The 10,132-nt window shown below is 33.4% G+C and overlaps 1 pseudogene; it reads right to left on the reverse strand.

Moving 5' to 3' along the window:
• Positions 1–1,998: 1,998 nt before the first annotated feature.
• Positions 1,999–9,899, reverse strand: LOC149539483 (isoleucine--tRNA ligase, chloroplastic/mitochondrial pseudogene; annotated as a pseudogene).
• Between the last annotated feature and the right edge of the window lie 233 nt (positions 9,900–10,132).

Genomic DNA, 10,132 nt, shown 5'->3' on the forward strand with positions numbered 1-10,132 from the left:
GGTAACTTTGGAATGATTAAAGGTTTTTAGATTAATATGAAATAAAGACATAGAATTCCAAGGGCAATTATAAAGAAGTATGCAAAGAACATTTTCTTTATTGTGGAAATAGATTGATTATACCTACATGAAATTATTTGACCTATGGAATATCTTCACACATCCTATGGGTTATGAAGTGATACAAGATATGCTAGAAGGGTATTCTAAGGTTACGCTAGAGTCACCTAGGAACACTACTTGTGAGAGATGAGGTACCTACCAAGAGAAGTATAGTATGGAAAGAGAATAATTACATAGTTGTACTAGGAAAAGGAAAGTGGAAAACATGGTAGAAAAGATAGCCATAGAAGGAGATGCAAGAAAAGAAGAGTGGAAAGAAGTTAAGAAAATTGCACAGTATAAATATTACGTGGTAGATTGATTTGCTACATGTTTGGGTGTGAAAATAGGAATGTATAAATGGAATCTCTGAGCTTATTATCTCAAAGATCCAAAACCCCCAATCCTCTAAGGCCACTCAAACTTGTAGGCAAGGTCTCTGTCAAGAGATTTGACCTTTGCTAAGGTTTTCTAAGAATTTTGTTTCTATTTTGAGCTATGATTATTCAATGTTATTGTCAAAAAAAACATTTCCATTATAATGTTAAAATAAATCTACTCAAATCTGTAGGGATTCTTTCATGGTTTCAGATTCTTTCATTTATTTACTTTGAGCTACGATTGTTCAATTCTATTATTAACAAAAACTTTTTAATCATAATGCCTAAGGAAATCTACTTAAATCTATAGTTCTTTCCTAGTTTTAGATTCTCTCTTTTGTTTACTTTGAACTATGATTGTTCAATGCTATCATCAACCCAATAAAAAAAAATTCATCATAATGTTCAAGCAAATCAACTCAAATCTATAGAGGTTCCTTCCTGGTTTTACATTCTCTATCTTATTTACTTTAATCTATGATTGTTCAATGAGTTGTTGTCAACAAAAACAATTTCATCATAATATTCAAGGAGATCTATTTAGATAGGCTACCATAAATAAGTCATACAGGTAATCCTTGTTCATGTCCATTTCAATAAAGCACTGCATTAGAGTCAAAATATTGGTCACCTCTGTAAAACTTGAACAAATTTCACCACATGCATGCTATTTTTTGGTTTCCCTTAACCTAAGAAAATATCAGCAAATAGAAGCATGTGTCAATTTTAAAATTAATTCAAAATGAAATCTTGTCTAAGAACATTCAAAACCCAAACTGCCCTTTTCTACTAAAAAGATATTTAAATGTAGTTATTGAGAGTATTAATTTATCCAAGACAATCAACTTTCTAAGAAGCTAAACTAACTCAAATAGTTAAATAAATACCACTTGAAGCTTAGCAACTTAAAATCATTTATATGGAAGTAGGAGCCCGTGCACGGTTAATCAGCAAGATTCTTGAGATAAGTATAAAGCATCAACCAAAGTCATATTTGTCAACATCAAGCAAAATCATTCCTTAGTTTCACATTATTCAAAGTTGGTATAAATATTTTTTTTTACTTGTCAAATAATTAATTTTAGCATGAATTCATCTTATTCACCCCCAATCCTTACATAAGAACAGGGAAAAACTCAAGCATCTCTAGAATATACTCTTATCTCCTTGTTTTGTAATTGATAAAGTATTCCAAGTGTCTTTAACTAGCAGGCATTTTAATTGGGTTTAACTCTTCCCTGGTGTATTTTAAAAACACCATTCCCAATCCTTGTGATGCACTCCTAAGCAATTGTATGGTAATTCTATGTACTAACATGCATATCAAATAAATATTGGACATGAAATTTGGTTGAACTATAAGGAAATAGGATAGATATTTCATGTGTAGAATAAATAACTAGGTCTACAAGACTATTGGGAGCCCTACCTCTCTTCCTCTCAATTTCAAATTGAAATAGTTGTTTAAGTTAGCTCTGTGTATTAGACAATATTTGTATTCCTACAAGAGATAATTTCAGACAAGGGTTTTGTGGATGATATTGTCAGTGAAGTGTTCATCTAAGCTCTTGACAATTGCCACAGTTCCATCACCCAAGACATCCAAACTAGCAAACTACTCAGTTTCTTTAGTAAACTTGTCATTATCATCTACAAGAGATAGTACTGGAAGATTATATTTCATGCTAGTCAAAAAATCTTCTTGGCTATGGCCTCGAGTAGTATGAACCAGCCCTATTCCAAATTCTGTCATTATGTAATCTCCACCCACAAAAATAGGGCATTCCCTATTTTCTAAGGGATGGATATAGCTGTAATTTTCAAGATTTGAACTACAAAATGTTCCCAACACATCAAGATGAACCCCCCACTTCAATTGTAGAGTACAAACTAAATCTGTTGCAACAACAATATGTTGGCTACTTTTAAAAAAAGGTTTTTAACACCTTTTGTAGCAGTATCTATAGATGATTTTGTTCTTGCCTAGACCACTGTGTAAAGAAGTTGACCATTAACTACAATAGTAGTGTTTCTAGGAATTGTCCATGGGGTTGTAGTCCAGATAGCCAAACTCAAACTGGGTAGAAGTCCTTTGAGCAAATCAAAAACTTGTTTTTGCTATGTTAACCACCTTGAAAATAGCATAAACACTTCTTGATATGTGTCCCTCTGGATACTCCAACTCAGCCTCAGCCAAAGTCATGCCAGATGAGGGACTCCAATGAATCAATTTCCAGCCTTTATAAATGTGGTTCTAATAAAACATTTGCCCAAATACTTCAATCTATGTAGCTTCATACTCTAGAGTAAGTGTTAGATAGGGATTATCCCACTCTCCACATATTATGTATCTCCTAAATGATTTCCTTTTAGCATATAACTTGTTGTGCATAGTTACTAAGTTTTCTTATTGTATTGAGCATATTAATGAAGAAGCATATTAGTTACTTTCAGTGTTTAAGATAGTTTGATTAGTCATGACCATGTAGGTTCATGACTCTACATGGCCTTTGACCACGTAGAGTCGTGCCCCGATGGAGCCATGTCTTTTGAAAGAATATAAATATTTTATGCACATCAATGGACAAAGTAATATCTATCAGCAATGATCCTAAAAATAATAACAGTTTTTTTTCTTTTTTTTTTTCTTTTTTTTTTTTCTTTTTTAATATATAACTTCTCTAATGACAACAATAATAGTTCACATGCCTTGGCTATGATTTGACATTTTGCATGCATCCCGCTGTAAGGAAACTCAGGTGTGGAAACAACTTCCTACACTAATCTCATAAGGAAAGTATGATGCAAATCCTATTAAAATCTTCTACACTTATAGATTCAATATCATGTAAATAACAATATTGCAGGCAACCATGCATACAAAAAATAGACAGAGAAAGGAACACATAACACAAGGATTTTTCGGTGGGGAAAAACCTTTCGGTAAAACAACCCCACCCCTTCAGAACCTGCACAATGTATTATCTTCAACACAAGGTTACAATACACTTGCAATGCAAGTTCAACATCAACAACAGAAGACTCCAGTAGCTACTCGCAGTACCAACAATACACCTTTTTGCATCGCATCTCTTCGCAACCCTAAAAATGCTTATAACATGCACTTCATTTTAGGGCTACTCCCAAAGGTAAACCATATTAGGGTTTTACCATTCTCCGAGAAAATAGGAACCCCAAAACAAATTTTGGGCCGATGCCCCGAACCCCACTATTGGGGTAGAGTGTACAGTACTCAAATATCTTGGTTGCCACATGTCTTCACCTGTCATTAAATCTTCCTAATATAGCTCTTACGTGTCATAGGAATCCGTCATAACCATTTTAGTCATGATCTCCTTATACACAATTCAAGATGTCGACACATCAACATTATTTGCAAGAAATACATATTACAAAACAAATAATAAGAATAGGAATTATACAAGGTTGAGACACCTTATTCCTAACACCTGCACTCTCTCATCATTATGATGGATTACAAAGAGTGATCTGAAATGATGATGCTAAAAAACACACAATCAAATCCAGAATGAACTTGCATTACAAATGGATTGTGGAAATCTAATATTGTTAATTGTGCATGCATGTCTACCAAGACAATCACAACTTAAACACATATATATAATCTCATCAAATCTATTTTGATGCATTTCTGGCAATCATGGCATGCCATGACCACACTTTGTTCATGAATTCTATCAAAAAATTCACATGCCTTGTCTATGCTTCCATTTTTCAAACATGTCTACCATGGCAATTGAGACTACAACATCTGACATAAATTCTTTATGCTTTAGTGCATGTCCATAGCTTATTCCAAAGCTCTTGTTTTGGAACAAGCATCAATAATGCTGGCAAAGGTTGTGCGATTTAGCTTTATACCTGCCAATCGAATTTTCTTGAATATAAACACACATGTTATATATGTGTTTAAACATATATAAACACAATTTTTTTGGAAAATTGAGAAGTTTTCCTTCTTAGTTTCAATGGTGTGAGCTTTCTTTACCTCTTAGTCTATGGACTGTAGAACTTTGAGCTCAATGGGCAGCCCATGGCAATCCCAACTAGGCACATAGTGCACCTTATACTCTTCAAGCAGCATATATCTATTGATAAAATCATTCAATATCTTGTTCAAGGCATGCCCAATATGCAAATCTCCATTGGCATAAGGGGGAACCATCATGAAGAGTAAAAATATCCCCCATTTTCTTGTTTGCAACCATATTTAATATCTATTTCTCATCCCACAACTTTTGTATTTTTGGTTCACATGCTATTTGAATTGGCTCTAAGGGTGAAGGTTGTCTGAGGTAAGTCAATTGTATGCTTGTTCCTTCATACTTTTTTATACCTTCTATGTTGATTTATTCTAACTAGAAATGACTCAACATATGACCATCCATTAATTTGACAACACTTGATATTGAACTCATTGTTTTACATCTCTACAATGCTAAGGAGAATAATAAATTTTTGTTCCTTCTTTTCTTTTCATCTGTCATTGTTAATCACTGGTGCAAGTTAATCTCTAATGTGTGTGTGTGTGTGTGTGTGTATGTGTGTGTGTGTGTGTGTGTGTGTGTGTGTGTGTGTGTGTGTGTGTGTGTGTGTGTGTGTGTGTGTGTGTGTGTGTGTGTGTGTGTGTGTGTGTGTGTGTGTGTGTGTGTGTGTGTGTGTGTGTGTGTGTGTGTGTAGAGATTTACATATGTATATATGTATATATAAATGTATATACATTTTTACAATTCTATTTATGTAGATATATATGTTTAAATGTATATTTCCATATATGTATATATGTATATATGTCTATATATATATATATATATACAAACTATCTCCCATAAGCATATATACATGTATATGTATACATATGCAAATCTAAATCATTCATACACTCTCCTCTGTATATGTATATTTCTATTTGTAACCAAACCTAGAAGTGTAATGTGCTAAATAGTTTTACGGATTCCTATTTTGAGAATAGGTGACTTGTCGGATATTTGGTTTTTTGGGGGTAAGACCTATTAACCCCTTACCCCCCTTATTTTCATTGCCATGGAATATTGTTTTTTATGGTAGATTATTCAAGGATTGCAACATTTACCTCCAGTGTCCTAAAGATCTCCTCAAAATTTTGTCACTCCAATTTCCTCCAACATTAATATTTGTAACCCTCTCAACCGTTGTTATTTGTATTCCCCAATATATTGGGAACGGAATCTAGCTAAGATGGATACAAGACCCTTATAAAGGGCATCTGTAATGTATACAAGACTCTGGTCTCAGGCTATACTAAGGGTTTTCTTTGCCTTTTTCTTTTTCCCCCGGTGCCTACAGTTCAACAAGGCAAAAATTTTGTAAAATCTTCCGATAATATAATATAAAGTCTTGATTAGTATTGTGTATTAATGAATTTTATATCATATTAATTAATGTTATGTGATTGTATTGATTGAATGTTATAGTTCATAAATGGATGAATGAAATGAATGAAGTATGTAATTAGATGTTAATGGGGAATTTAGATTGATGTTAGGGGGAGGGGGGTTGAGGATAGATGAGCTTCCACCTTCACGTGGTTGGCCTTGTTAAGTAGAGAATACTAAAGTATTTCGAAACGAAGTGAAGCTCAAACTAACATACCTTATTTCTTTTATTATAAATGTTTTTTTAGTTGTTCTCTTAATTTTGTATGAAATAGAAATTATCATCTTCATCTTCAATTGGCTCTGAGGGTGAAGCTTGTTCAAAGTAAGTCAATCATATGCTAAACTTGACATGTCTTTTTGTTCCAATAAGTTATTGTTTCCTTCTTGGGTTCTATCTAAAATTTGCTAAATCTTTAGGCTCTCATGTATATGTATAGAGGACATTGTGAACAAGGATGGTTTGGATAAGTACTATTTCTTATTCGTAATGGACGATTGAAAGGTTTATGAAAGTGGAATGATGCTTTTCTCTTTGGTTTGGAGCATGGAAAATAACTAACATGATTCAATTGACATTGCAGGGCATATGGTAGTGGAAAGGAAGACAATCCTTTGTGTGATGTCCCTGGATTTGAAAATGCATGCATGAATGAATCTTTTACAATATGTCATTATTTTTAGTCGATTATAGTTTTTCAACTTAGATAATAAATGATGTTTTTTCAATAATGAATTGATTTACATCTTTTGAATTACCTTAATGTAGGGTCATGATATTCTTATGGCTACCATGCTAAATGGTGCTTCTATTATGGATAGTGCATTGCTTTTGATTGCAAGTAATGAGAGTTGTCCTCAGACCCAAACTTTAGAGCACCTTGTTGTTGTAGAAATAATGCATCTTCAGCATATTATTATTCTACAAAACAAAATTGACCTAATCCACGAGAGCGTAGCAAATAGCTAGCACAAGCCAATTCATAAATTTATTCAAGTTGAAATTCATTATGTGCATTTTAAATATATTTAATCTCAATGCTGAATGCATTATTGATTGTTACCAATTCTCATATCGGCATTTATTTTTCCTTGTGACTCTAAGGTGTTGTAAATTTTTTGGTTCTATTAGGGTACCATTTTTTTTGTAGCAAATAGATGCATTGCTATAGTTCAAGAGATCGGCTAATTGTCATGGATGTTATCTAGTTCTCAAGCTATAGAGGAACCCATTTCACATTCTTGATAGCATCGAAAACAACTTGTCTGAATCCCTCAACAAAGGCAAACCACAATTATATTGTTCTAAATATTGTAGGCTTTTTTTTCCTCCAATCATAAGGATATTTATGTTTGTACACTTCTTCCATGATAAGACATGAGTGTTCATCTAAGCTCTTGACAATTGCCACATTTTCATCACCCAAGACATCCAAACCAGAAAACTCCCCACTTTCTTCAGTAAACTCGTCATTATCATCTACAAGAAATGATATTGGAAGCTTATATCTCATGCCAATCAAAAAGTCTTCTTGGCCATGGCCTGGGGCAGTATGAACTAGCCCTGTTCTAGATTTTGTCATTATGTAATCTTCACACACAACAACAGGGAATTCCCTATTTTCTAAGGGATGGATATAACTACAATTTTCAAGATCTGAACCACAAAATGTTCCCAACACATCAAGCTCAAGTACCCCCTTCTTTAATTGTAGAGTACTAACTAAATCTTCTGCAACAACAATATGTTGGCCACTTTCAAAAGCAAGATTTTTAACATCTTATGTAGTAGTATCTACATATGATTTTGTTCTTACCTAGACCATTGCATAAAGAAGCTGACCATTGACTGCAATAGCAGCATTTGTGTAATATCCCCAACCAAATAGAGTTTAGTAATCTGTTAATTATTACACCATCTACAATTGATAATGATCTAAGTCTATTGCCAATATGGGAATGGTCTTATCAATATTTTTGGTTAATGATACCAATATCTCATATTTACAAAGAGTTAATAATCATCCAAAGAGCTCATCTCTATCGGCTAATGACTCAGTGGCAAGACAATAGCTCTAAATCTTTGATAATAGCATTTGATAAGACTATGGAAAGATACAAATTCATAGAAATGACAACATCAATATTACAAGAACATTTAGATAGTGACAATAAATGCCTTAGGACCAATGTCATTATACATTATGTGATAATATCATTACCAAACACTTGCTATGGATGCATACAGGTATCTTTGAGATTAAGGTTGTCCAAATCGATAATAAGCATAAGAGTTATGTTATTGTGTCAATCCCTTAGCCAATTCTCATTGTTGATTTGTCTTAAAAGATAATAAATGACAAGCCACTGATATAATGTGATGACTTTTCATTGTATCCCTTCATAATTTAGAAATATCCAAGTCGATCAGCTATGAGAGGGGGATATGAGAATTGATTTTATAAAAAAAGATTCTCTTGTGGATTCCACTAGCTAAGCATTTATGTTGCTATTGCAACCTTATATATTAAAGTGAAAGAATTAATACAATAGATCAGAGATGGCATCATATTTAGAGCATATTCATTTTTGCATATCTGAGATGACTCTAAATCAGCAGATTGCATAATTCATATTAAAGAATATCAGAGATGACTTTGTCATTCAATTATCATGACACAATAGCATATATTACATTTCCTATCAAAGATAGTTCGCAGGGTACATGCATATTCAATAATTGCTAAGTTAGAGATAATCACATATAATTATTCAAATTACTAGGATGTATTGTAGTCACAGCCTTGTTAGACTCATGGTATTCCATTATGGCATTGAAATTGAAATTGTAAATATATATATGCTATTCTCATCTCCATTACATAATTCATTGTCATTGCATTGCTCATTATACACTTATTGCATTAATTGCATATTACACCCACACTTGCATAATAATTCATTAGTTTATTTTATCCATATTAGCATTTGGAATTACTAGTCATATATACCTTCATTGATCAACATTCATAAATCAATAGAATTAGCTATAATATTGAAATAGCTCACATAGTGTCCAAGAAACATAAAAAGGGGGCATTACAATTTGTAGGAATTGTCCATAGGGTTGTAGTCCAGATAGTGAAACCAAACTGGGTAGAAGTCCTTTGAGAAAATTAAGAGTTGTGTCTACTGCGTTAGCCACTTTGAAAATAACATAAACACTTCTTGATATATGTCCCTCTAGATACTCCAACTCGACCCCAGTGAAAGCCATGCTAGATGAGGGACTCCAATGAACCAATTTTTGGCCTCTATAAATGTGGCCCTCAAAAAAAACTTCCCTTCATATATACTCTGGAGAAAGTGTCAAATAGGGGGACCAAGCACATGGTACACCTTATACCCTTCAAGTGGCTTATATTTGTTGATAAAATCTTTCAGTATCGCCAAATTTCCATTGGCATAAGGGGGACCATCATGAAGAGTACAAATATCCCCTATGTTCTTGTTTGCAACCCTATTTAATATCTATTATATTTCTCATCCCACAACTTCTATATTTCTAGTTCATGTGTTGTTGAATTGGCTCTGAGGGTGAAGCTTGTCTAAGGTAAGTCAACCGTATGCTTGTACTCATTTTCATCTTCAGTTTTGCCTTGAGATGTTTTATGTGTTTCTTCAATGACAAAAACATTCTCTCCAAATGAAAGAGTTGAGCAAGACCTATCAGAAACTAAAACAAGAAATGGGTTTTTTTTTTGCAACAAATAGATGCATTGCCAAATCACTTGAAACTAGGGATGGATGTAGAGTTGTGTTTAAGAAAAACTCGCAAAGCAGAAAGTGCAAGGCAAAAAGAAGTAGCCAACAACCTATTTCCTCTTATGGATGTGCATGTAATAGTTAAAGAGGATGCAATGCTACCCCTAATTGGATATTGACGAATTGCCCAATCCATAGCCCTTAAATAAATAATATTGACCAAGTTGAGATTAGAAACATTATTCAACATTCTTTTACTTATTTTTTTTGCTTCAGCTTCTACATCAGCACTCACATAGGGGATAGGAGCCCACAACAAAGATGAAGACTGTCAGTCTATGGTGCAAGTTAATTAGTGATGAAGTAGACAATGAAGAAGTGTGCTCTCCACAACCCTTACAACCACAATGTCAACCTCGTGGAGATTGG

The sequence above is a fragment of the Cupressus sempervirens genome, chromosome 9, assembly GCF_028749045.1.
Source record: "Cupressus sempervirens isolate cs-2001-9-10 chromosome 9, ASM2874904v1, whole genome shotgun sequence".
NCBI lineage: Eukaryota > Viridiplantae > Streptophyta > Pinopsida > Cupressales > Cupressaceae > Cupressus > Cupressus sempervirens.